This window comes from Triticum aestivum, chromosome 7A, assembly GCF_018294505.1.
Source record: "Triticum aestivum cultivar Chinese Spring chromosome 7A, IWGSC CS RefSeq v2.1, whole genome shotgun sequence".
NCBI lineage: Eukaryota > Viridiplantae > Streptophyta > Magnoliopsida > Poales > Poaceae > Triticum > Triticum aestivum.
Genome location: NC_057812.1, coordinates 221,176,678 through 221,202,024, shown reverse-complemented (window position 1 = coordinate 221,202,024; position 25,347 = coordinate 221,176,678).

Genomic DNA, 25,347 nt, shown 5'->3' with positions numbered 1-25,347 from the left:
ACCAAAGCAGAGAAGTACGGGCCAAAACTTATAATGTTGGTGAGTTAGTTCTACGCCTGCCAGAGAAGAAAAAGTCCAAGCTCGAGCCCAAATGGGAAGGTCCCTTCATTATTGACCAAGTTCTGACCGGTGGAGCGTACCGTCTGCGGGATGCATCGAATAGTCGAATTGAGCCAAACCCATGGAACGCAGCCAGGCTTCGAAGATTCTACGCCTAGCACCGGACTCTATGCTCGTCTCCTTCCTCTGTCCATTTTTTGCATATACATTATCTGTCTTTTTTCTCTTTCTTTCTTTTATTCTTTCTCTAGGCCTTCAAGGGCCAACTTGTGCCTCGCTTGCACATTATAGATGCGCTAACCGCACTCATTATACCTGGGGGCTTCTTACACAGAAGCTTAATTATCTATCTGGGCTTCACGCCCCGCACATGTGTTATTCTTCCGCATGTACCTTTTCTTCGCCACTATATGCATCGATATGACTTAAGTTTTGGCCAAGCTGGGTTGCCTGGCTCTTGTATTTATGCCCTACGTTCCCGTTAATTCGGCTAGGGCATAAGGGGAGCACCTCTGTGATTGTTACTGCCGGGTCAGCCGGATGTGTACCTCAGACTGGGTGAAGCCGAAAGCTAGCGTTCTTAAGGGAATATTCGGTCGGCGAACAAAAGATGATTTTATTTATTTATTTTCCATATGTGCCCCCAGATGTTTTTGCCTGCGTTTCCTCTCGCAGTACGGACATGCACTTTAGGGCATGCATACCCAGTGAAAGGAACCCTTAACGGAACTATTCTCCCTGGAAGATGTTTCTTACTACCCATGTAATATAACATAACTAGTTGGGCACTTGTCTGTTCTAGCACTAATGACCCCTACGCCTGGTTTCCACGCATACCCCGGTTCTTATATAACTGGGCGGGTATTCGGACACACACCATACTATCAGGTCCCGAGGTTGAAGCGAAAAGGTATGCCATGATAAATTATCTACAATCCGGCTAGAAGGCATTATACATGTCACTTTAATTACATAGTCATGTAGACTGACTAAATTCCTCTTCTATACCATCCAACAGGTGGTCTAGCCTACAATCCTGTTGAGAATACTTTGCGGCTAATTCTACTTGCACATACACTAAGCTAACGGGGATCTCTTTCCCATCGGGCCCCACAGGTCCGACCTCGGCCATGTGGTTCAGGTCAGTCTTGGTATACCGCATATTCACCATGGCCCAGGCTTCCCTGGCACCTTGACGGCAGGCCGATATCTTCCATAATCGGAAGCACCACCGTGCTCCCTTGAGCTTCTCCGCAAGCTCTCCAATGTGTTCTGGCAGGGAGACGGCTGGCCACAAGGCCTGGGCAACACCTTGCATCACCTGCCGAACTTGTTTGTGCAGTTGTGAGAGCTCGAATAGAAGATCACCCGCAGACCCAGGCATCTCCTCTGCGGGACGACCCGTCAGCATACCTGCAGACATAACTCTGTTAGCTGGCTTCTCCCCCGACCCCTTTTTTAAGGGTTCGTTCAAGAACTTACTGAAAATGCTACGTCGAAGCCACTTATTCTCCTTCTCGGAGTCCGCAAGATGGGCTTCAACATCTTTCAGTTCCACGCTCAGCTTGGTATTGGCATCTTGGAGATTGTTTTTCTCCCGCCTGACCTCAGTCAGCACGCGTTCATCAGCCTTTAGCTGCCGTACGGCATGCTGGTCCTCCGGATTCTCTCCGGATTCATATGCAATATCTATTGTTAGATCTGCAGCCACGCCGCATGCTACATGGTACCTGTCATTCTTTGAAAGAAATATTACCAGCTGGGGACTTTTTAGGTTCCTTCAATGCGGCAACAGCGGCCCGAAGTTGGGTCTTGCATTCGTCCAGCTCCTGTGACGGTCGAGTATTCTCCTCTGTAAGAACCTGCACAATAAGATGATCCTTAAATCAGTTCTGCTAACTGTTTCAAGTCTCAGGGGCTACTGATACATATAATCGTCAGATTTGCTTACCCGTACATCCTTTACATACTGGTCCGTGGCTCTGGCTAGACCATTTTGAGCAGCACGGAGGTACGCCTCTCCAGAATTGAAGGCATCAAATGCCTCTGGTGAGAAGCAAGCGTCGCGGAGTACGGCCCGGCGACGCCTATGATTCATGGCGCTCTCCACTTCTGAATTCGTAGCGGATAGCCTATCCGCATCCTCTGTAGGGGGAGTATCCGGCGTCCGCCCCATGTCGGCTTCCGCCTCTATGTCCGGTCCTGGAGCCCGACTGGTGGAAGCGTGATCGGCAGCCTCACCGGACATATTCCGGCGAGCGTTTTTTCTATTAAAGAAACATGGACGTCATTACATTTCAAGAAAGACGACAACCACGGAGCGGGGTTTCTGTCATACCTCTGCGCCGGCGTCTCCGTCCTGACCGCCTTCCTTTTTGGCCTGCCCGGCCTCGGTGCCTCTTGTTGGCGAGTTGCTGCGGGTTTGGCATGGCATCCCGAATGCCTTCCCTGTAAAACACCATATGTATATGGTAGGTGAAGTGTCTAAAAGGGGATCCTAGTTTTTGGAGTTGGGATTTTTGGTTTTTCTTACGTGCGACGCAGGAAGCAGTCCGGGATAGTCGGCCGTAATGGCCACCATGGCGTCATCACAGCTTAATTGATAGAACTGCCGGTCTATCAGCTCCACGAATATGTCCGGATCTTCTTCGAGTCCGGGACCGAGGGCCCAGTCAGGGTCCTCTGGTTGTGGAGATGGGCTGCTGACCTCCCTTATGGCTTTTCGCAGTTCCTGCCGCAAAATGGCAAGGTGAGTACCTACGACAAAGAATGCGGGAAGAATGGGAGTAAGGAGATATAACTCACCCAGCTTGGAGGGTTGTACATGGAGAATCCATCCCGTGGCTTGATGCGGATGAACTCCTCTTCCTCTCCCTTGAACAATTCAGACAGAATTTTTGCTAAAGCGGCAGCGTTGTCCGGACCCTTACGCCCGCAACGGGTGGCGTCATCTTCCCCGTTAAAACACCACAAGGGGTGCCCTCGATATTGAAGTGGTTGCACTCCCCGCATTATGCATATTGACATAACCTCGATTACTGTCAATCCTGATTGAGCCAGCGCTTTAATCCGGTTCATCAGGTAAAGGACTTCTCCGTTGTCTTCCTCCTGGGGGCTCCGTGGGCGCCAACTTCGGCGTTTCTTTGGAGGAGCATTGCTGAACTCAGGAAGACCCCGCCGAACAGGGTCCCGAAGGGGGACGTCCTCCATATAAAACCATTCCGAAGGCCAGTCTTCGGATGTCTTCTTTGGAGTACCGAACAGGTATCCAGTTTCGGCGATGCGCCATATTTCGGCTCCACCCACTTGATAAAGTGACCCCTTCTGTGTGCGAGGGACGAGGCAAAATAACCTTTTCCACAGCTCGAAATGAGCCTCGCAGCCCAGGAATAACTCGCAGAGGGACACATAGCCGGCGATGTGTAAAATGGAAGCAGGGGTGAAATTATGCAGTTGGAGGCCGTAAAACTCCAGGAGCCCGCGGAGGAACGGATGAATCGGAAATCCATGTCCCCTCAATTAATAAGGAACAAGGCATACCCGCTCCCCCGTAGAGGGGCTGGGGAAGCTCTCCGCTTGCTCCCCGCCATTGTAGGTGGCGAGCCCGGCTCGGACGGGCACCATATACGCTGGAGGGAGAAATCCCTTAGTCTGCAGTTCGACTAATCGACTGTGTGGGACTGAACACCTCTCCCAATCACCGGGCTTAGGGCTACGGGGGCGGGAGGAGGAGCTGTGGAGGTCGGCCATGCTAGAGTGGATCTTTTTGAAGCGCGCTCTGATGGATTCTCGCTAGGGGAGGATGGTATGGATTGGATCTAAGAATCCCCATCCCTTTAATAGAAAATTTATTTATCTGTCTAGGGGGGCGAATGTAAAAATTCCCTGGCGCCTCGCATTCATTCGATGCGTGGAAGATAGCCCTTATTGGGCGCAGAAGCCAAGAGGTTCAACATTTATGGGACCAGACACTGCTTAACAAACGTTCGAAATTTGGAGAAGAATCCGCCTTGCAATGCCGAAGACAACACTGCGCGCCGGACTCATTGTCATTGAAGCCTGGTTCGGGGGCTACTGAGGGAGTCCTGGATTAGGGGGTATCCGGACATTCGGATTATATCCTTTGGCCGGACTGTTGGACCATGAAGATACAAGATTGAAGACTTTGTCCCGTGTCCAGATGGGACTCTACTTGGCATGGAAGGCAAGCTAGGCAATACGGATATGTATATATCCTCCTTTGTAACCGACCTTGTGTAACCCTAGCCCCCTCCGGTGTCTATATAAACCGGAGGGTTTTAGTCCGTAGGACAACATACAATCATACCATAGGCTAGCTTCTAGGGTTTAGCCTCTCCGATCTTGTGGTAGACCAACTCTTGTACTACCCATATTATCAAGAATAATCAAGAAGGACGTAGGGTTTTACCTCCATCAAGAGGGCCCGAACCTGGGTAAAACATCGTGTCCCCTGCCTCCTGTTACCATCCGCCTTAGATCCACAGTTTGGGACCCCCTACCCGAGATCCGCCGGTTTTGATATCGACAGTCGCCGTCTGCGATCCTCACGTATCGGTTGTACTCCTCCATTGATCTACTTCTCCACAGCACCTTCACTCACCGACGGTGGTTTTTGAATGGAAGAGGAGAGGAGCAATGCTGGTTTTGGATTAGAACGGGAGAGGAGCGACGCTGGTTTTGGACTGGAACAGGAGAGGAGGGGCGGTGGTTTTGAAATGGAAGAGGAGAGGAGCGGCGCTACATTTAGATTGGAACAGGAGAGGAGAGGCGGTGGTTTAAGAGGAGAAGATAATTAAATCACCACATATTAGTCCCATTTTTATTAGTCCCGCTGTAATTAAATCACCACATATTACACTGATTCCTCTACTTGTTGCCTACGCTGATTGGGAGAAATAAATACACAGCCGTAGCATGCACTAGGGATGTGCGTGTGAGGCTTGCATGTGGCTGCATGCGGAGGGAGGTGAGACGATTCAATTAATTAATGCCGCTCCTACTCGTCCCCGCACATCCTTCAATACTACGGCGGTTCGCTCCTAGTCGTCCCGTCCATTCACATTACGGCAGTTCCACTAATCCTAACCCTCCTCCCAAATCCATGGCGTCCCAAATCTCCACGATCGGCGGTAAGTACAAGGTTAGAACCATCACAGGCGATGAGTTCGGCGTCATCTACACCCGTTCTTCCGTGACGGTGAAAGGATGCCTTTCTCGCTTCAGACGCATGTTCGAAGACTCAGATGATGAGTGGGTCGCTGGGCTAGATGTTGAGTACACCACAGTCCTGGGACCAGAGAAGGATCTAAAGGACGAAGGGAGGAAGAAGCCCGTCGTGATCCAGGTTTGCGTGCTTGACTTATGCTTGGTCTACCACATATGCCATGCCGATGTTGAGTGCCAGGATTTTAAGGACTTCCTCAAGAGCAACCTAGTCAAATTCGTTACTATAGACTTTGGTAACGACAAAGAAGTCATGCGTCGGATAGGCCTCGTTGTAGGCAACACCTTCGACCTCCAGAAGAATCAGCTGGTGTCCTCTCGTCAGCCTTCAATGCTGACCCTGGCAGGAGCCATGGTTCATCCTTCGTACAATAAACTGGAGAAACCTCCATACACGTTTCATCGTCATGCATGGCAGCGAAATATACTAGATATGGACCACATGCACTACGCTGCAATGGATGGCTACCTTTGCTTCAATATCTAGAAGGGTTGGATGAAGAGAAACAGCCAAGTGTGTGGTTCAAGCAAAGAAGTGTCGTCCAAGAGGAAGAGGGACAAGGACGAAGTCAAGGACGTGGACGAGGACTCCGAGTAAGGTGGCAGTGTCGTTGCTCATGGTGGTTCTAAACAGTGTCTACCGAAATAGTTGCACAGTTTAATTTTAGGTGTGCTTAATTTAATTTGAGGGGTGTGTTGTGCTGAGCCCCCAGCAGAACTATGTTATGTTTCTTCTCGTTACTTTAACTCTTCAGTACGTACATACTAGTATTTCTTACATTTCATCTTTTAGTTGGTATAGTACTACCACTCGTTTCTTCACATTATATACGTACAATATATATGGCCAACATCATATGGCCAGCAGTTTAGTTGTCAAAGAATTTCAGGGTGCTTAGTTTTGTCAAAGAATTCCAGGATGCTTAGAGGGTCCTTGGATCCAAGGGACTTATTTTATAGTCTCTTTAAGAGGCTAAAGTTCCAAGCACCCCTGACTAAAGAGGGGCTAAAACTAGTCTTGAGACTAAAAAAAATTAGTCAGGGGTACCCCTACTAAAATGTGGACTAGTCCTCTCTCTATTCATTTAACTCCTCTCCTTTAACACACGCGAGTCCTGGATTGGAGGGTTTGGAGGATAATAAATGCCCATTAACTTGATTTTAGCCTTTTTAGTATTTGGATCCAAGCATGGGTGAGGCTAGCATGTTTTAGTCCCACTACTTTTAGTCATGGGACTAAAATGTATCCAAGCACCCTCTTAGTTTTATTTGAGGGGTGGGTTGTGCTGGACACCATTATTGTGACTAGCCTTTTTAATAGTACTAAATGCATAATTTGGCGACGAGTGCTCTCTATATGTACCACCTTTTTTTAATTTCAAGTTTTGCTCCATGGCACAATCCATCGATACTACTGTTGTACAAAAGTATACATTTTTTAAAAGGCTAGAGGGCAGGGCAGTCTAGCTTGGTCGGTTTCACGAGAGGCAAGGGCCTTTGTGATTTGATGGCTCATTACTGCTGGAAGGCGGGGCCTTGTGATTTGACTGCTCGTATAAATGCGCCGATGACCTGGTCGAGGAGGAGCAAAGAACCATGCGGTATACTCAAGTTTTCCACTGGAGTAGTACTGCGACGGAGGAGCACGAAACACGGCAGCCCAGTGCCATATGGCGATAAAAAATGATCTAATTTGCTAGTCATCTCATTGTTAGCATTGTTATATTCATTCCCTCAAAAAACCATTGTTCTATTCATGCCTCACAGAGAACGTGACACGTGAGGCAAAACACCCGAAGCAAAAGATGAAACACAGGAGCAAAAAAAGAAGGAAGATTATCACCCCAAATGATCTAATTCGTCGCGGAGTCGTAACTGCTTCTTCATCGCCTCCACGACCTCCATCTCCTTGCGCGTCTCCTCCGCCATCTTCTTCATTCTGTCCATGACGCGGGATTTCTCGGCGCGAGCCTTCATCATCTGTTCCACGGCCGCATTACGTACCTTGACAGCAGCCGGGTGCTCGATGCGGAGCTTCGCCAACTCCTCCTTTTGTTCCATGACGAGGGACTACATCATCTTCATCGAGGAACTACTATTCTCATGCAGCTTCTTCCAGCCGGCGTTCTTCTCCTTCAACAGGTCGATCTAATGGCAGAGCTTCGCCTTGTCCTCCTGAAGTCGCAGGATTTCACCGGTCGCCTTCTTCTCTGAGGCAATGCTCTTCTTCAGCAGCATCACCAAGCCGGCGGTCAACTCCCCCTACTGATTGAGCTTAGCGGGCATGTCGTCGAGGCTCTCCTTCAGCAACTCCATCAAGCCTTGGATGAACTCCTTCTGCTCATTGAGGTGCTTATTGAGCTGATCGGGCATGCCATCGAGGGATAACGACTCCAGCTCCGCCAACTCGGCATGTTCGCCTCCGCGGCTAGGGCGCTCCTGGGAGCCATCACCTGCCCATGAGAGATCTTTCGAGGTCTCTGTGTGGCGGCGAGCCCTCTTTTTTTCCGCAATCTTGGTTGCCGCTCCCTTGTTACGAGTAGTTCTCGGCCTAGAGCTCTGCTCACCGGCCATGGTAATGACGGACGAAGAAGAAGCACTTATGAGGAGGAAAGGTAGTGTAATTTTCGGTTAGGTAGTTCCCCTTTTTATAACCTAAGTGCTAGCACTAGCACTAATACCTGCATAGTGGGAACACATTCAGGTTTGGTACATACTAGTAGGTGTGAGCAGGCTTTCGAATGTGGCGGGAACAAGGTAAAGATTAATTGATGGTTTTGGTTCCGAGGCCCGAAACGGCTCCCGATGAGTTTAGCGAAACATAAATTTCAAGTACTACACTGCACAAATGCGTAAATATTATGTTACTGTCAAAAATTGGCACAAAATACAAAGGAGACCAATGGAAGTACTACTAGCAACCCATGATTTAACTACTCGCATGCGCGCAGTGGAGTAATAATGTCTTTCTTCCGCCCTCACGTACACTCAATTTGCAAGCGCTGTATTAATTGACCATCAATGACATGAACGACTTTACACGCGTCAAATTATCACATGGGGTGGATCTTGGTACAAAATTGCATCCACCCGTGTACCCGCGTGTGCGTGCGAGGGAATGAGTGTGTGCGTGGCATGTGTGCACATCTTCGCTTCGTGCATGTACCGCCAGTATGGCTCAGGGAGGACGAGTACATTTTTATGGAACCAGCAGCACGTCACTGTGATCAATCCATGCAAGGAGGTCGCGACAACGCCTCCACATGTGCCACGTGGCTTCATGAACTGCAAGAGACACACTGTGTAGCGTGCCATTGGTATTCTAATTTATGTGTTTTGCACATACTCAAAGTACTAGTAAGGTACACGTGCATTGCACGCATCAGATTTTGCAACCAAATTATGAATAAATACCTCACTATAGCATGTAAGCACTGAGTCATATATGCCTGATGTAGCCCTTCGTTTAATTCTTATAGTTCATCTCATTAAAAATCAATTAGTTTTTATAAAGTGGACAGGGGGCGGCGCGGCGGCGGCCTGGGTGGTGCTCCGGCGGTGGCGCTGGTAGAAGGTGGAGGGAGGTGGGGGTTTGGACTGGGAGAGGAGGCAGGTGGTTGGGGATGAGCCGGGTGGGGTTCGATTCGCCGGCGGGAGAGTACTCGGGTGTTATCATAATAAGCTCGGTGTTATTAGAATAAGACTCTTAAGGGTGTTATCATAATAGACCCACCCTATATATATATATATATATATATTATATTGCGTGCGGGTAACTTTAAATTTGGAAGATGGTCATTGGATGAGGCGAATCCGATGGTCCAAAGATGGCAAATTCGAGCACTACTGGCCGTTGGATATCATCTAGATTCCACTAGATTTCGCCACATGTATAATCTAGAAGACTCCATGGTTGAACTTAAGCTTAATGCACAAACATCAAAACACAAGCACTTCTTATTTGTTCTAGAATCTTTCGTATCAGAATTGTCCAAATGTTTTTCTACATGATTTGCCATTATTTGTTTTTACTTTATGTCTTACGACGCACAATTCTATGAATCTTAAAATAGATTAACTTTCTTATAAAAACTAGATGATTTTGAGTGAAATGAACTATAAGAATTAAACGAACATCTACATCATGCATATATGACTCAAAGCTTGCATGCTATAATGTGGTATTTATTCATAATTTGGTTGCAAAATCTCATGTGTGCAATGCACGTGTACCTTACTCTAGTCTAAATGGTGTTTGTGTGTGTGTTGTGCGTGTTGAGGTGCAAATTGTCTTTTTTGGGGGGTACATGTTAAGCTTGTTCTTCCGAAATTTCAAGCCGCGCCTTATTATGCCGAAAATTCAAGCTAGCGTCTCTGTCTATCGTGCTGCGAAAATCCCGCCTCTTCAACCTGCGCCGTGTTAGCCCGAAATATTTAAGATATGAGGTAAATACACTAGAAGTCACAGAACTTGCACGCAATGTTCAGTTTAGTGCATAAACTTGTAAAATATGTGTTTCTGGTCATCTAACTCGTCATCTCGTGCATATACGGTGCTTCCAACCGTATCCCTACGAGTGCCAACGTGGCAGGGCCACCATCAGTGGCTGAGGCTTTTTTTTAAGAAATGACCCATACATTCTATTTATTTTTACACAAACAATCCTCAAATAAAATGAAAGAAGCTGCAGCGCATGATGGGATTCAAACCGATGAGCTAGCACGATTCGCCTAGCGTAGAGAGCCACTAGACCAACTAACAGTTGACGCTTCCTCAAAAAAGAAAATCTAACAGTTGACGCTAAAATGCACAGTTAAAGCTATTTAACACGTACTGCATAAAAAATAGAAATTAAAACGACAAAAGGGTTTGCTGAAAAGGGAAAGCCCCAGTTTGATACTATGGCGTCGTGTACAAGTGCCAACCATCAGGCCACACCGACACTTAGTAACACAAACAAATTTTATCTTGTATATTGTTTTTTCTATGTAAGATAGATTTGATTTTAGTTTATCAGCGATAAATAGAGATAAAATGATAAAAGTGTTATGTATTGTATAGTATAAAATTTATGTATTCCAATAGCAGTGAGCTATGTTTAATTTTTTTACGCAAAGATAGATCTTTTTTGCACATAGTACCTAACTTTAAATATATATTCCCGCAAAAAATAGTGCAGAATGAATGAATGCAAATTCTTTTGGACAAACCAACGAAAATTTTGGTTGAATTTTATTTTTTAAAATTATAAAATCTGGATAAAGGAAATAAAATGTAGAATGAATATACGTAAATTCTTTTGGACAAATCAACAAAAAATTTGTTTGAATTCGAATAATTCTAGATTTTAATATTTATATAAAAGGAAATATAGTGCACAGTGAATGTACGTATGTTTTCGGACAAATAAACTCAATTTATGTTTGAATTTGAATAAATGTAAATTTAAAAATCTAGATAAAAGAACATACAGTGCAGAATGGATGTACATAAATTATTCTAGACAAATCAAATATTTTTTGTTTGAATTCGAAAAAAATTAAATTAAAATCTAGATAAAAGAAAATATAGTGTAGAATGAATGTACATCCTCGAGCCCGAGGTCTGAACTTTTTCATAATAGTAGTCCAAGTAACTTTGGTTTTAGTAATGAAAAAATTCGAACAAATCAACGGAAATTTTGTCTGAATTCAAATAATTTTAAATTAATAATCTAGATAAGAGAAAACATAGTTCAAAATATGTAATTTTACTCTTTGATATATATCTTAGGAGTCTCAAATAGGGTGCTATCTAAAAAAGAGCATGCGGATTACCGCCATCTCAGCCACTGACAGTGGGCCCCTCCATGTGGCATGCATAGGGATGCGACTGGATACCGTAGAAAGCACCGTATATGAACAAGAGGACAAGTTAGATGACCAGAAACACGTATTTTACAAGTTTATGCACTAAACTGAACGTTGCGTGCAAGTTCTTTGACTTCTAGTGTATTTACCTCTTAAGATATATATTTGTCTCGTTGTGCTCCGACAACACCCTCCATCTCAACCCGCGCCTTGCTATTCCGAAATTACAACACGCGCGAAAACTCCCACCTCCGGTGAAATCCCGACACGCGAAATGCCCGTGGTACCCCTGAACCGAAAGAACCGCCTCAAATCAGCGGGGGTACTTTCGTAACTTACCCCACATTTCGGACAAGCGCATCTCTAAGCCATGGTTCCCACTGCCATCCCATCCGCCCACCCATTCGTACACCGAGGCCGCGAAAACCCGCGACGAAACCCCACACCCTGCTCCGTCCACCACCCAGCCGGAGCCTCTTCCCCGACGACGTCGTCCACAGCAACACCTCGACGTCCCTTATCCACCATACTGGATGAGGATCCGCCATCGATCTCATCGTCCCGCCGGTTCAGCCACCCCGTCCTCCACCTCCAAGGAGCTACCCCGACATTCCCCTCGTCTTTCGTGCCACCTCCATTCCCACACTGCAGTCTTCACCTGCACCACCGGAAGAGCATCATCATCATCATTTCCTCGGATGAAGCTGCGGCCTAATCGACGCCACCAAAGAGGTTGTACACTAATCGCCACATTTTCTTCTTGATTCGATCTCACGGTGCTGCCGGCGCTCGGTCCCGAGCCGAAATGGCACGGCTCCATCCACGACGGCATCGTCGGCCACTTCCTCAACGGCGTCGCTCCCTCGGTGGCGACGTCCACATCAGTAGGAGCTGCTGCTGCTTTAGCTCTCGCTCACGCTGCTGCTCTGCTCTTCCTCTCGGTCCCTTGCCTGGTCTGCTCTTGCTCGCGTTGCTGCTCTCGCTCTTGCTCTTGCTTGCGATGCTGCTCCGATTTAGCTACACTTCAGTCGACTGAATTGACTTTTGGGTCAGTCAATTTTTAGGGGGTGGGGGGGCTCGCCGGGGTGAAGGAAGAACCAGCCGCAGCGAGGAGGGGGGCTCGCCGGAGAGGTACCCCACTATCTATCTTAGGGTTCAGGATGGGGCGGTGGTCGCCGGCGGTGGCGGGGCATTGGCGGGGCGGTGCGTGGGGATCGCCGGAGAAAAAGCTCGGCACGGGGGGGCTAGAGGGATTGCCGGGGTGGCGGCGTACCAGCGGTGGGGAGTGTTTTCAGGGCGGGCGGGGCGGCGCACCGCCGGCTGCGGGCGGCCGAGGGGTGTTGTTTGGCCGGTGGTGGCTGGCGGCTCAGGGGGGTGGAGGTTGAAGATGAACCGCAGGCCCTTGATTTCGTATCCAACGGCTGCAAAATCGAATGACCAGAGATGAAAAAGTCAGTCGACCAACGTGTAGCCTCACCTTGCTAGTGCGTTCAGTTTCGACAACAAAATTCAGTCTCAACAGTTAAGTTCAGTTTCGACAGTTAAGTTCAGTTTTGACAGTTAAATTCAGTTTCGATAGTTAAGTTCAGAGATGAGCGGCTGATGTATTTTACATCTAGCACTTTGTGGTTATGTATTTTATGTCATGTATTGGAGATGCTATTAGAATTCCACTCAGGTTAACGTTGTTCGTTGTCTCTCTTGTCCTGCTTCAGCCTCGGCGTCGTACAACTCACCGAAGCTGCTCCAACGACGAAACCCTCCATCACAGCGGAGCAGTACCTCGGGCTCCATCTCCAGACGCCTAAGATCTTCTTCCCCTCCTCCGACAGCCAAGTCAGTCGGAGCATCCGCACCGGCCAACCCAATCACGCTGAGATCGACATGGGTTCGCCAAAGAGGTTGTACACTTGTTGCATCTCTTTTTTACTCTACATGTTATATATATTGTCCACTGAGCACTCGTAGTAATGGGAAATACGATTATTTTATCCTACTATATGACAAGCAGTGAGGTACCAGGAAACTTAGCTATCCGTGATGGACTCTCTTGAACGCCATCATTATTTATCTCTGCGTGTTTGAGTTGTGCATTTGTCGATGGGCCTAGGAGTTGAGATAGTATGGCAGTGGCCTGGGTCCAAAGTAATAGAAGTAGCACAAAAACATGTTTTTAGTGTAGGATTTTCCTTGCTCAAGCCTGCCTACTAGAATCGCGAGTGCTTGAAAGGAAAAGTGAATGAAAAACATCGGAATTGGAAAGTTTCCTATGGTACTACTTTTCATGAATTTGGTGCAAAGGAATGGAGCAAAGGAAAACTGTAGGATTTGTTCCTTTAGCATCTCCTTGGAAGAAAAACCGTAGGAATTCTAATTTCCATTTCTCCTCCTTTTCATATTCCTATTCATCAAGCACAAGACTAAGAGATAGTAGCATAATAGCATTATAACCGTACATTTTCTTGTGGTTTGACTTAATCTCACCATGCTTTTTTGCATCCTGTGATCTTCCAATTGTTGTGAATCAAACACCCAGATTGGCAAAAATCCTGTGTTTTTAAATTCTCTGTTTTGCGCATTCCTATCCTATTCCTGTCTATTTCCTATCCCTGCATTGTTAGAATCCTCAAATTCAAACAAGCCCTTACTCAATTACTTCTGTTACAGATATGTGTCAAAGAAAACCTTGGGTGGTTTGTCCTGCTCCTGCGGTGTTGTGTTCCACCCCAGCTCAGCTGCTCCAACGATGGAAGGGTTCACCACAGCAGGGATCCGCTCTCCAGACTATCTTTCGCCGCCTTAGATCTTCTTCCCCGTCGTCGGCAGCCACAGCAACTGCATTACCATCATCAACTCAGCAGATGACCTTGAGGACTACACGGGTCCGCAAGAGAGGTCGCACTCTTCCGTGTCTGCTTACGTTATGCGTCGCTTAATATGATGACATGCTACATTATTGTCGTGTTCACCTATTAGACTCCGAGTCAGGTCCAAACTAATGCTGAAACTTGAGTTTTTAAATGGTTGTGGGGTACATATTGGGGCAGCAATCAGTATATCTGTCTACTATCTGGTTAATCTCCGGTGTCTACCATGAGTTTCATGTTGGGTGCAAACAGATATTAAAGGAGCCATTATCTGTATTTTTTAACTAAAGCTATTATCTACCTGCTATCATTGGTTTTGGGTCTATCCACAGTTTGCTACCATCACTCTGGATTTGTGCGTGCACTCCTTACATAATCTCACTATGTTTTATTCCTATGCATGCAAGTTATTGTACACAATGGAATTGATCATGTAGAGCAAAAGAGACGAGCCTTGTGTGACAATAAAATTTCATGCAGACGTCGTTCCATGGTGGGCGCAAAGGCAGTCCCCCCTCCACCCATTTCAGATCGTAATCAAGAGGAAGATAACTGTTCTGAGGGGGATTCAGAAGGAGAAGACCACTCCTATTTACCCCATGAGGTCTTCGCTCCAACTTGGCATGCTGATGTTGGTAATATCATGCATATGGTGCCTTGCATTGCTTACTGTATACATTAAAGATGTCATCTGCTTAGTTTGACATGCTTTGTGTCAATGCCATCTGTTTAGTTTCTTTATCGTATATGTGAATCATGCAATGCCATCTTGTCTAGCCAGGCATCATATATGTGAATTTTGCAATTCCACCCTGGTTAGCCAGTCATCTTATATGTGAATTATATCATGCCATCATTTTTTATTACGTGTTAAATTTGTCAACAATTTTAGTACATTCAATTACTCTTCCTGTGCATCAGCCATTCGGCACGGTCATGGAAAAATCTGGAGTGGAAACAAGGTCTTCAGAGCAGACAATGCTATCTGACGAAGTGAATGTCTTGCTGGCTACCGATAGCTCCTTAGAGGAGGATTCAGAGACAGATGACCAGTCATATCCCCCCCCCCCCCGAGATGCATGCCCTAACTTGGCAGGGTTATTTTGCTCATATCGTGCGTATGGTATCTTGCATTGCTATGTCATTTGCTTAGTTTAGACATGCTTTGTGTGAATGCCACATGTTTAGTGTCTAATTACCATATATGTGAATTATGCAATGCCATCTTGTTGCAAGATATTATATATGTGAATTATGCAATGTTATCTTGTTGCAAGGCATTATGTATGTGAATTATGAAATGCCATGCTGTTTAGGCAAGCGTCATATATGTGAATTATATCATGCCGTCCTTTTTTTGTATTTCTCATTGCTTTTGTCGACAATGTTTGTATATTCAACTGCTCTTCCTGTGCATTAGCCATTTGAATTGGTGATGGAGAAATCTGGAGTGAAAACAAGGTCTTCAGAGCAGACAATGCTACCTGCTGAAGCAGATATCTTGCTGGTTACAGATAGCTCTTCAGAGGAGGATTCAGAGGCAGATGACCAGTCCTATTATCCCCCTGAGGTGTATGCTCAAACTTGGCAGGCTTATATTACTCATATAATGCATATGTTGTATTGCAATGCTTAGTTTTTACATCATATACACAATATTGAATGCCATCTCCTTAGTTGACACGTCATATATGTGATTTCCCTCTGCTCACTTCCTTAGTATATAAATCATATATTTGAATTATGTCATGCCATGATGTTTACATAGACAGCATGTATCTGAATTATGGCATGCCAACCCATTTTCTGAAGACATAATATAGTTATATCATCTCATCCTGTTTACATAGTCATCATATTTTAAATTATGTCATTCTATCCGTGAATTATATCATGCCATCATGTTTCCATCGACGGCATGTTTGTGATTTATGGCATGCCAACCACTTTAATAAACACATCGTATAGTTATATCATGTCATCCTGTTTACATAGTCATCATATTTTGATGTATGTCATTCTATCCTGTTTAGTTAGCCATCATACATGTGAAATTGTGTCATGCTATCCTGTTTAATTAGCCATCATATATGTGAAATTATGTCCTGCTATTCTCTTTGCTTAGACAACATATATGTGAATTATTTCATGCCCTATTTTCTTCCCTACTATCCATTGTACCTGTCTATCTTACAATGTCTGTACATTCAATTACTTTTCTTGTTTATCAGCCATTTCAATTGGAGGGAGTGGTGGCAGTATCTGTGGGAGTAAAAACACGGTCTTCAGAAAAGATCGTGCTACCTGTCGATGCAATAGAACCACGGTTGTACTTGCCCAAGAACCAGCCCCACCACATATAACCCACACTCATGCAGATTGTACCCCTACCCAGTTGGACAGAGAATCACCTACACCCCTTCTAACCCCAACCCCAGCAGATAGACACCCAGTTCCCATTGACACAGCACCGTCTCCACCACAGAGCACCCAAACACAAGAAGTTAGTAAGGCAACTGCAGTGCCCAAATCACGAGGACCACCACTCCGAACCCGAAGTCAACGCTTAAAGCAGAAGAAGAATTGTTCTCAGGTCAGGTTCCGTAGCTATGGTTCATACTACTTTGCTCTTACATCACTGTATTTACTAATACCAACTAATTTCAAATTTGAAGATGCAATTGAAACTCCAATGGCGCAACAGGTATGTTTTAAACCTGTTTCTTCAACGTGTTTTGCTGTTAGCTGTTGTAACTTGCTCTATGTTGATTTCAGTTTCAATTGAATAAACAATTATGTTCTCATGCCATGCACATTACAAGTGTTGTTATTGTTGTGTAGTTTCCCACACTTATATTCTGTCTATGCTGCTTTGTCTTAAATAGATATGATTCAAACTATATCTGTCTTGATTTGGCAACATAAACTAGAATGATATAGACCATACAGTGACCATACTACATACATATATGTTTGTTTCATGATGTTATCTTGTCCACCTTACTACTGAACTGGTTTACCAAAATGAGTTTCATATACTACATTGTAAACCTAAGATGTGTTTGTTTGTTTCTCTTTTAGAACGCGGATAAAATATTGAAGAAGAGTACCATGTTATGCAATGGTAAAGGAAGTAATGCAGATAAGGTTCAAGATAGTGAGACATCCTTGTTGGTCTCCAAGAAAGCTGATAAAAACTATATTGAAGACACTGAGACAACCCCAAAGTCCTGTCTTGATGTAGTGTTCGAGTTACTGGCTACCACTGCTGGCACCAGCTCTTCGAACTCGTTGCCTGAATCAGTTCGGCTTCTTGAGTCTCAACTTCAAGTTGAAAGACATCGATCAGATGTTATGCGACAGGAAGCCGAAGGACTGAGGAAGTCCCTGCAGAATTCAAATGCATACTTTCTGGTGCAACAAGAAGCGCTGGAGGACTTAAGCGCCAAACAAGAGAAAGTTAATAAGCTTGCTAAGCATCTTGCCAGCATTATGGGTACCCAGGATATTGTTTCTTGAGCTCTTCTGAACTGGTTTCAGTTCTGGACTTGTTTTGCTGTGGCGTTTATATGCTGCTGTGTTCCCTATATTTGCACTGGTGGCGAACTTTGATGCCCAGTGGATGTAATATGTGTAATAGCCATGATAGCCTAGTGTAATTTGCTTGCTTATTTATTTCCTTGTTGTCTTGTTTATTTGTTTGCTTGTAGTCAGTGCAGTTCTTTTTCTGCGGTTTGCTAGTGGCTGCAATAACCTATTTTTTTTAATACTAGGCCACAATAACCATGGGCTAATATTTACTGTAGTGACACTGGGCCTCCTACGGGCCGTAGAAATAGTGGGCCTTCTACGGGCCATATAAATAGTGGGCCTTCTACGGGCCGTAGAAACAACTAGATCATTGATGGCGCGTGTTGCCGCGCCCGTCAATTTGTCCATGTAGTGATAGGAGTTAATATAAATGTAAGGAGGCACGAGCAAGATCCGGTATGCTCCAAATTAGTGATAGGAGTTAATATAAATGTAAGGAGGCATGAGCAAGATCCAGTATGCTCCAAATTAGGTCATAAATAGATACATAAGCTGGACGATCGATAACATGTTACGTACTCTCTTTGTAAATAGTGATCTAAATGATCTTATATTTCTTTGTAGAGGGAGTAAATAAGATCATTCCCGTAGGTTCTCTCGGTTGACCCTCAAAATATATCTCCCAATGAAACGAATGTTGTGAACCGACACAAGCATCTAGCATGGTTGCTCACGGTAGCACATTACTTAGTACTATCACATATTACCTCATTGTTGTAAGGAAATAATTGTTTATCAAAATAAAAATAACAATATGCATTGATGTTTAATACCAAATTATATAGTTACATGGGGTTTTGGGAAGCCAATATTAAAAAGAATGGGTGACAAATGACCAAACCCACAATGGGTTCTAAATAGTGCATCCTGATGGCAGAAATGTCATCATGTATCTGTACTCAACCTCTTGTCAACAGGAGTCTTGGAATTTGGACGTCATCCCCATGGAACTTCGATCAAGAGGTAAGAGACTCCAGAATTTTGGAACGGAAGTTGCTATCCAAAGTCCATCATAAACTACATCATTGTCCAAGCAAGCAGTACTCTGAAACCAAATGCCCCGAATTTGAATAAATATCTGGAGTAGCAACTTGGGGACTTTTGATATGTATGATAAAAGAAATGATTGCCTAAAGATGACCCAAGACAAATTTAGTAACTAAAGGAAATGAAGGAAAAAAATGTACATTAACCTGATGTCATATTCTACTTTCAGTAGCATTTTCATAACAGGGCATATTAAACGTAAAGGTAAACTAAAAATGGTGAAAGTAAGTCTATGTCATTATGATTGCCTCCAAGCATAAAGAAATCACATAGTTTGGCCACATTCCAACATTTGGCTAAAAACCAGCAACTTTTCATTCAGTTTAAGTGAGGGCTTCTCATGATACAATTTCTGAATAATTTACATTTGTTTCATATTTAAATAAAGCTGACTTCTCATACCTTTCATCATAGAAATAACCATATTGGTTTATTTCTCTTCCTCGGGCTCTGGAATATTTTATCATATCCTCTGCAGGTGAGACCCGCTTTGCTAACTGAGTCATAGTAAATTCCCACCCTACCAATAATTAATTTATGGAAGTGTTGGATTTGTAAGATGATCAAAATTTAAATTGGTAAGCAGCATGTACGGGCAGGAGTTTTTATACCACAAGTGTATATGCCTCTTAGAGGTTCATCTCAACAATATTCATAGGCATTTCAACATATTAAGTGAAAAATCCCAAAGTTCATGTCAACAATTGATTTGCAAAGGTATTTGGTTCGTATCAGCTTGGTTCATGAATATTGCAACCATTACACAAAGTACATGGTGTCATCGAACAAGAAAGAAAGCTTCTTATGACCTCCAAAGTTTAATATAAAAAAGAGGCAGAGGTAACTTACTGCAGCTATACCATCTTGCTGTCATAATACACGGCATTAAACTGAGAACTCTCTAGCGCCATTCCCACCACCCAGGATAGCCAAAAGCTGGTACATACGAAAAAAAACTTGGAAATTACGTATCACAATTGGTAGCTTTTAGTTAAGTAAATACAAGTGAGCATTCAAAAGCATCAGTACCAAAGCTAGATTTTGAAAGATTCATAGAAAGATAATGGAAGCAACTTAAGGCACCATGAGGGCAGAACACTGATAACGATTGCAAACTTGTTGTACATGTCTAGTTATGTCCTTACCTCACTGTAAAAGATATTCTCACCGTCAGAACCCAACAACGCTTGAGACTTGAAGAACATTTCTTCCTTTGTCCGTTTATACTGAAGACCTGATAGTTAAACTACGTTAGTTATGTGATTCAGGAAGAAAAGGATAAAAATGGTTCAGAGAAAAAAAAGGTAAATAAAAAGAAGAAATTTGATCAACTTCATTACCAAAGTCATATTGACTTATATACATTACTAAAACAACGATTTGAACGACTTGTTCGACTAATATTTCTAGGGCTAGCATTTGATTTCAAACACATATAATCTCTAGTATATTTTTCGCTTCTTCCACAATCCGTGCTTGTTGCTTGGGTAGGTGACCACCGAATAATATGACAAGCCAACAATATTGAAACTTTGTATACACAAAACCTTAATTTCCAACCATGTGGAGGGAACAACTCTATTCAACCCTGAACTCTTGTGTGTAGAGTTGCTTATGGATTCGGTAGTTCACGCAGTAGCATGGCACGGAGAAATTTAGTTGTTTCCAATAGACATGTCCTCTCTTGTGCAGCGCCATACATCACCTACAATCTGAATTCCACGGGGCACCAATCCAAGAGAGTCGACCTACTTGTGCAGTTGCTGGAGAACCATGGTGAAGAAGAAGTTGCCCACCAAGAGTCCCCTGTACCAAGAAAAACAAAGTATGATTGAATTAAAACAGAGTTACGATCTGAAATAAGATGAGGGAAGGTTAGTGTTTAGATGGTTGATCACCTCTGATGGACGAGGAAGGCCACAACTGCAACATTGAGATGTGAAGGACGGGGGCAGTGCGTACTGTCGCCGCGTTGATCAACCGTCGCCTGCTAAGGGAAGATGGGGCGTCATTCGCCGACACCGCTGCTGCAAGATCCTAGATTATGCATGTGGAGATGTGTCCCAAAGGCCAGCGGCCCATGCCGCATGCTCGCCCCTCCCAACAGCACCCGGAACCCTAGTGTGGTTTCCATCGTTGCAACCTTGGCGAAGGCGTCGCCGGCTTGTTGCCGCCGCCAGTGGTTTAGGGATGGGTGGTGTCATAGCCCGGCAAGCAGGTGTGTCCCGGTGGGTGCGGCTGCTCGAAGTCAGACTGCGGGATGGATGCCTCCCGTCAAAGAGGGAGGGCAAAAGCCGCTTGGCCCAGATCTGGGAAGGACGACGCCACTTGAGGTCACATCCAGCCGTCGGTGGTTTCCGAAGGGATGGTCCGCCGAAACGGGAGGTCGAGGAGGGGGAGGCGCTGCAAGCCCAATTGTCTACGCGGGGAGGACTGCCACGTCCATGGGAAGCGAACACGTCGCGGTCGCTGTTGTCATCCGCGTGGGAGAGGGAGGGGCGCGAGGGAGGAGAGAGGTCGTGTGGGTTTCTTTAGGAGGAGAGAGGTGGTGGGTGGGTGAGGAGAGATATCGTGTTATTTCTCCGCTGCGATGGGCTTCTCGCTCGTAAGGCCGAATTAGCTAGAGGCCTAATCAACCAGCGCGCTTCGATTTTTCCACGGGAGTAGCGTCCCTATAGGACAGTCGGCCCACTTGCTGAAAAACGAGGGACACAACGCCTTAACCGTGAACAGACGGCCAGAAGTGGCTCAATCACGAAAATAAACGGCTCTGGTTGTTGATGGCCTGAGAGGGCTGGAAGGGTGCTCAGTTATAATATATCTAAATGGGCCTTCTACGGGCCGTAGAAACAATGGGCCTTCTACGGGTCGTATCATCAATGGGCCTTATACGGGCCGTATGATCGATTGTCCAAACATGGGCCAAATAGACCGCATTCTGGCCGTAAACGGGCTAGAGTTGGAATCGTCCGTTCATGGGCCGACCATAACGGGCCATCGTTAATAGGCCGTATTTGATGACGCTATGAAAATGGCCCAACGTATTAACGGACCACAAACGGGCCGACAGTAACCACGGGTTGAATTTGGCCCACAAGCAGAAAATGACAGTAACGGGCCGTAAGTAAATGAATGCTGGAAAATAGCCCAAGAATAAATGGGCTTTGAGAAGGCCGAAAGATAACATGGGCTAGAAACGGCCCAACGGAATAACTGGCCGTTAATGGGTATAAAGTGATACACTGTTCTTTACGGGCCAGTTTCACCACGGGCCGTTAATGGGTGTAAAGTGATACATTGTTCATTACGGGCCAGTTTCACCATAGGCCGTTAATAGGCTGAGAGTTACATAGGGCCTCATATGGGCCGAAATACGTCATGGGCCATACATGGGCCAGAAGTGAAAACGGGCTGGAATCATATTGGATGGCCCAGATGACGCTACTGGGCCTAATTCGAATAGGGCGTAACGGGCCTTGGGTTAGCGGACTATAAATGGGCTATATGCGAATAGGCCGTTAACAGGCTTTCCATGGGCCGGCCCGCCACCTTTTGACCAAGTCAAATGGGCCAGCCTTTTCACAAGAATGGGCCTCTGTTGGGCCATGCCACGTGTCGACGTATCATAGGCGCCTTATGTCCGATGAGTGGATGACGTCTGTCCCAGCGATGAGCCGACACGAGTTTCCTCCAGCCAATGATGATTTTACACATGGAAAATCCCCACTGGTCGGGGCTGTTAGCGGGTTATCGGATCCAAAACCCGAACCGATAGCTGAACGGCATTCCGTTATGGTGGATGCCACGTGTCGGTCACCCTTGACGAATGCACTTCTGTGACGTGCGATTTATCGTCATGGAAGTGGACACTTCTGTGATGATAATTTTCGTAATGTCATGGAACACTTCTACGACATCACATGTATGACTATCTTGATTCTGTCATAAAATCGTCATGGATGTACATGCATGACAGAAAAGGCGACCTACTGTGACAAACACGTATCATCACAGAAGTGTATTTTTTTGTAGTGCTAGTTGTGAGTTTTGCTTTATGATCCCTCTATGTAATCAAGTCCGTGAGCTATATAATAAAGATTAGTGTTGAGTCAAGGGCTTGATTATTTTTCTATGATCTTGAGGGAACTAAATAAAATAAAAGAGAAGAAATAAAAAGAAACAAAGAGATCATATGGATCTTATGGAGAGTAATGAGCTCAGATATAAAAGAGTATGATAAATAAAAGTTGTTGGGAGTTGACAAACATAGTTTTGGTCATCGTTGACATTAATAGGAAGTAATAAAGAAAGAGAAGTTCACATATAAATATACTATCTTGGACATCTTTTATGATTGTGAGCACTCATTAAAGTATGACATGCTAAGAGTTGGCGTTGGACAAGGAAGACAACGTAATGCGTTATGTTTTCTTACATCTGAGATAAATTATATTGTCATGGATCATCCAACATGTTGAGCTTGCCTTTCCCTCTCATGCTAGCCAATTCGTTCGCACCAAGTAGAGATACTACTTGTGCTTCCAAATATCCCTAAACCCAGTTTTGCCATGAGAGTCCACCATATCTACTTATGGATTGAGTAAGATCCTTCAAGTAAGTTGTCATCGGTGCAAGCAATAAAAATTGCTCTCTAGATATGTATGACTTATTAGTGTGGAGAAAATAAGCTTTATATGATCTTGTGATATGGAAGAAATAAAAGCGACGGACTGCATAATAAAGGTCCATATCATAAGTGGCAATATAAAGTGACGTTCTTTTGCATTAAGATTTCATGCATCCAACCATAAAAGCGCATGACAACCTCTGCTTCCCTCTGCGAAGGGCCTATATTTTACTTTTATCTTCTACCTTACATAAGAGTCATGGTGATCTTCACCTTTCCTTTTTACATTTTATCCTTTGGCAAGCACAATGTATTGGAAAGATCCTGATATATATAGCTAATTGGATGTGAGTCTTCATGAACTATTATTGTTGACATTACCCTTGAGGTAAAACGTTGGGAGGCAAAACTATAAGCCTCTATCTTCCTCTGTGTCCGATTAAAACTTCATACCCATAAATATTGCGTGAGTGTTAGCAATTGTGAAAGACTAAAAGATGGTTGAGTATGTGGACTTGCTGAAAAGCTCTTATATTGACTCTTTCCTATGTTATGATAAATTGCAATTGCCTCAATGACTGAGATTAGAGTTTGTTGGTTCTCAATGAAGTTTATGATTCATACTTGAAATTGTGATTGAATTGTTACTTTAGCATAAGAGATCATATGACAATATATACATATGTTGTTGTTCTAAGAATGATCGTGATGCCCTCATGTCCGTATTTTATTTTTATCGACACCTCTATCTCTAAACATGTGGACATATTTTTCGATTTCGGCTTTCGCTTGAGGACAAGCGAGGTCCAAGCTTGGGGGAGTTGATACATACATTTTGCATCATGCTTTTATATCGATATTTATTGCATTATGGGCTGTTATTACACATTATGTCATAATACTTATGCCTATTCTCTCTTATTTTACAAGATTTACATGAAGAGGAAGAATGCCGGCGGCTGGGATTCTTGGCTGGAAAAGGAGCAAATATTAGAGACCTATTCTGCACAGCTCCAAAAGTCCTGAAACTTCACGGAAGCTATTTCTAGAATATATAAAAAATAGTGAGCGCAAGAAGTTCCAGAGGGGGGCCACACCCTGGCCACGAGGGTGGGGGCGCGCCCTACCCGCCTGGGCGCACCCCCCTTCCTAGTGGGCCCCCTAGTGGCCCTCCGATGCCCATCTTATGCTATATGGAGTCTTTCGTCGAGGAAAAAATCATAAGCAAGCTTACGGGACGAAACTCCACCACCACGAGGTGGAACCAATCTAGGGCTCCGGCAGAGCTGTTCTGCCGGGGAAACTTCCCTCCGGGAGGGGGAAATCATCACCATCATCATCACCAATGATCCTCTCATCGAGAGGGGGTCAATCTCCATCAACATCTTCACCAGCACCATCTCATATCAAACCCTACTTCAACTCTTGTATCCAATCTTTGTATCCAAACCTCAGATTGGTACCTGTGGGTTGCTAGTAGTGTTGATTACTCCTTGTAGTTAATGCTAGTTGGTTTACTTGGTGGAAGATCATATGTTCAAATCCATTATGCATATTAATACCCCTCTGCTTATGAACATGAATATGCTTTGTGAGTATTTATGTTTGTTCCCGAGGACATGGGAGAAGTCTTGCTATTAGTAGTCATGTGAATTTGGTATTTGTTCGATATTTTGATGAGATGTATGTTGTCATCCCTCTAGTGGTGTCATGTGAACGTCGACTACATGACACTTCACCATTGTTTGGGCCTAGAGGGAGGCATTGGGAAGTAATAAGTAGATGATGGGTTGCTAGAGTGATAGAAGCTTAAACCCTAGTTTATGCGTTGCTTCATAAGGGGCTGATTTGGATCCATATGTTTCATGCTATGGTTAGGTTTACCATAATACTTCTGTTGTAGTTGCGGATGCTTGCAATAGGGGTTAATCATAAGTGGGATGATTGTCCAGGTAAGGACAGTACCCAAGCACCGGTCCACCCACATATCAAATTATCAAAGTACCAAACACGAATCATATGATCGTGACGAAAACTAGCTTGACGATAATTCCCATGTGT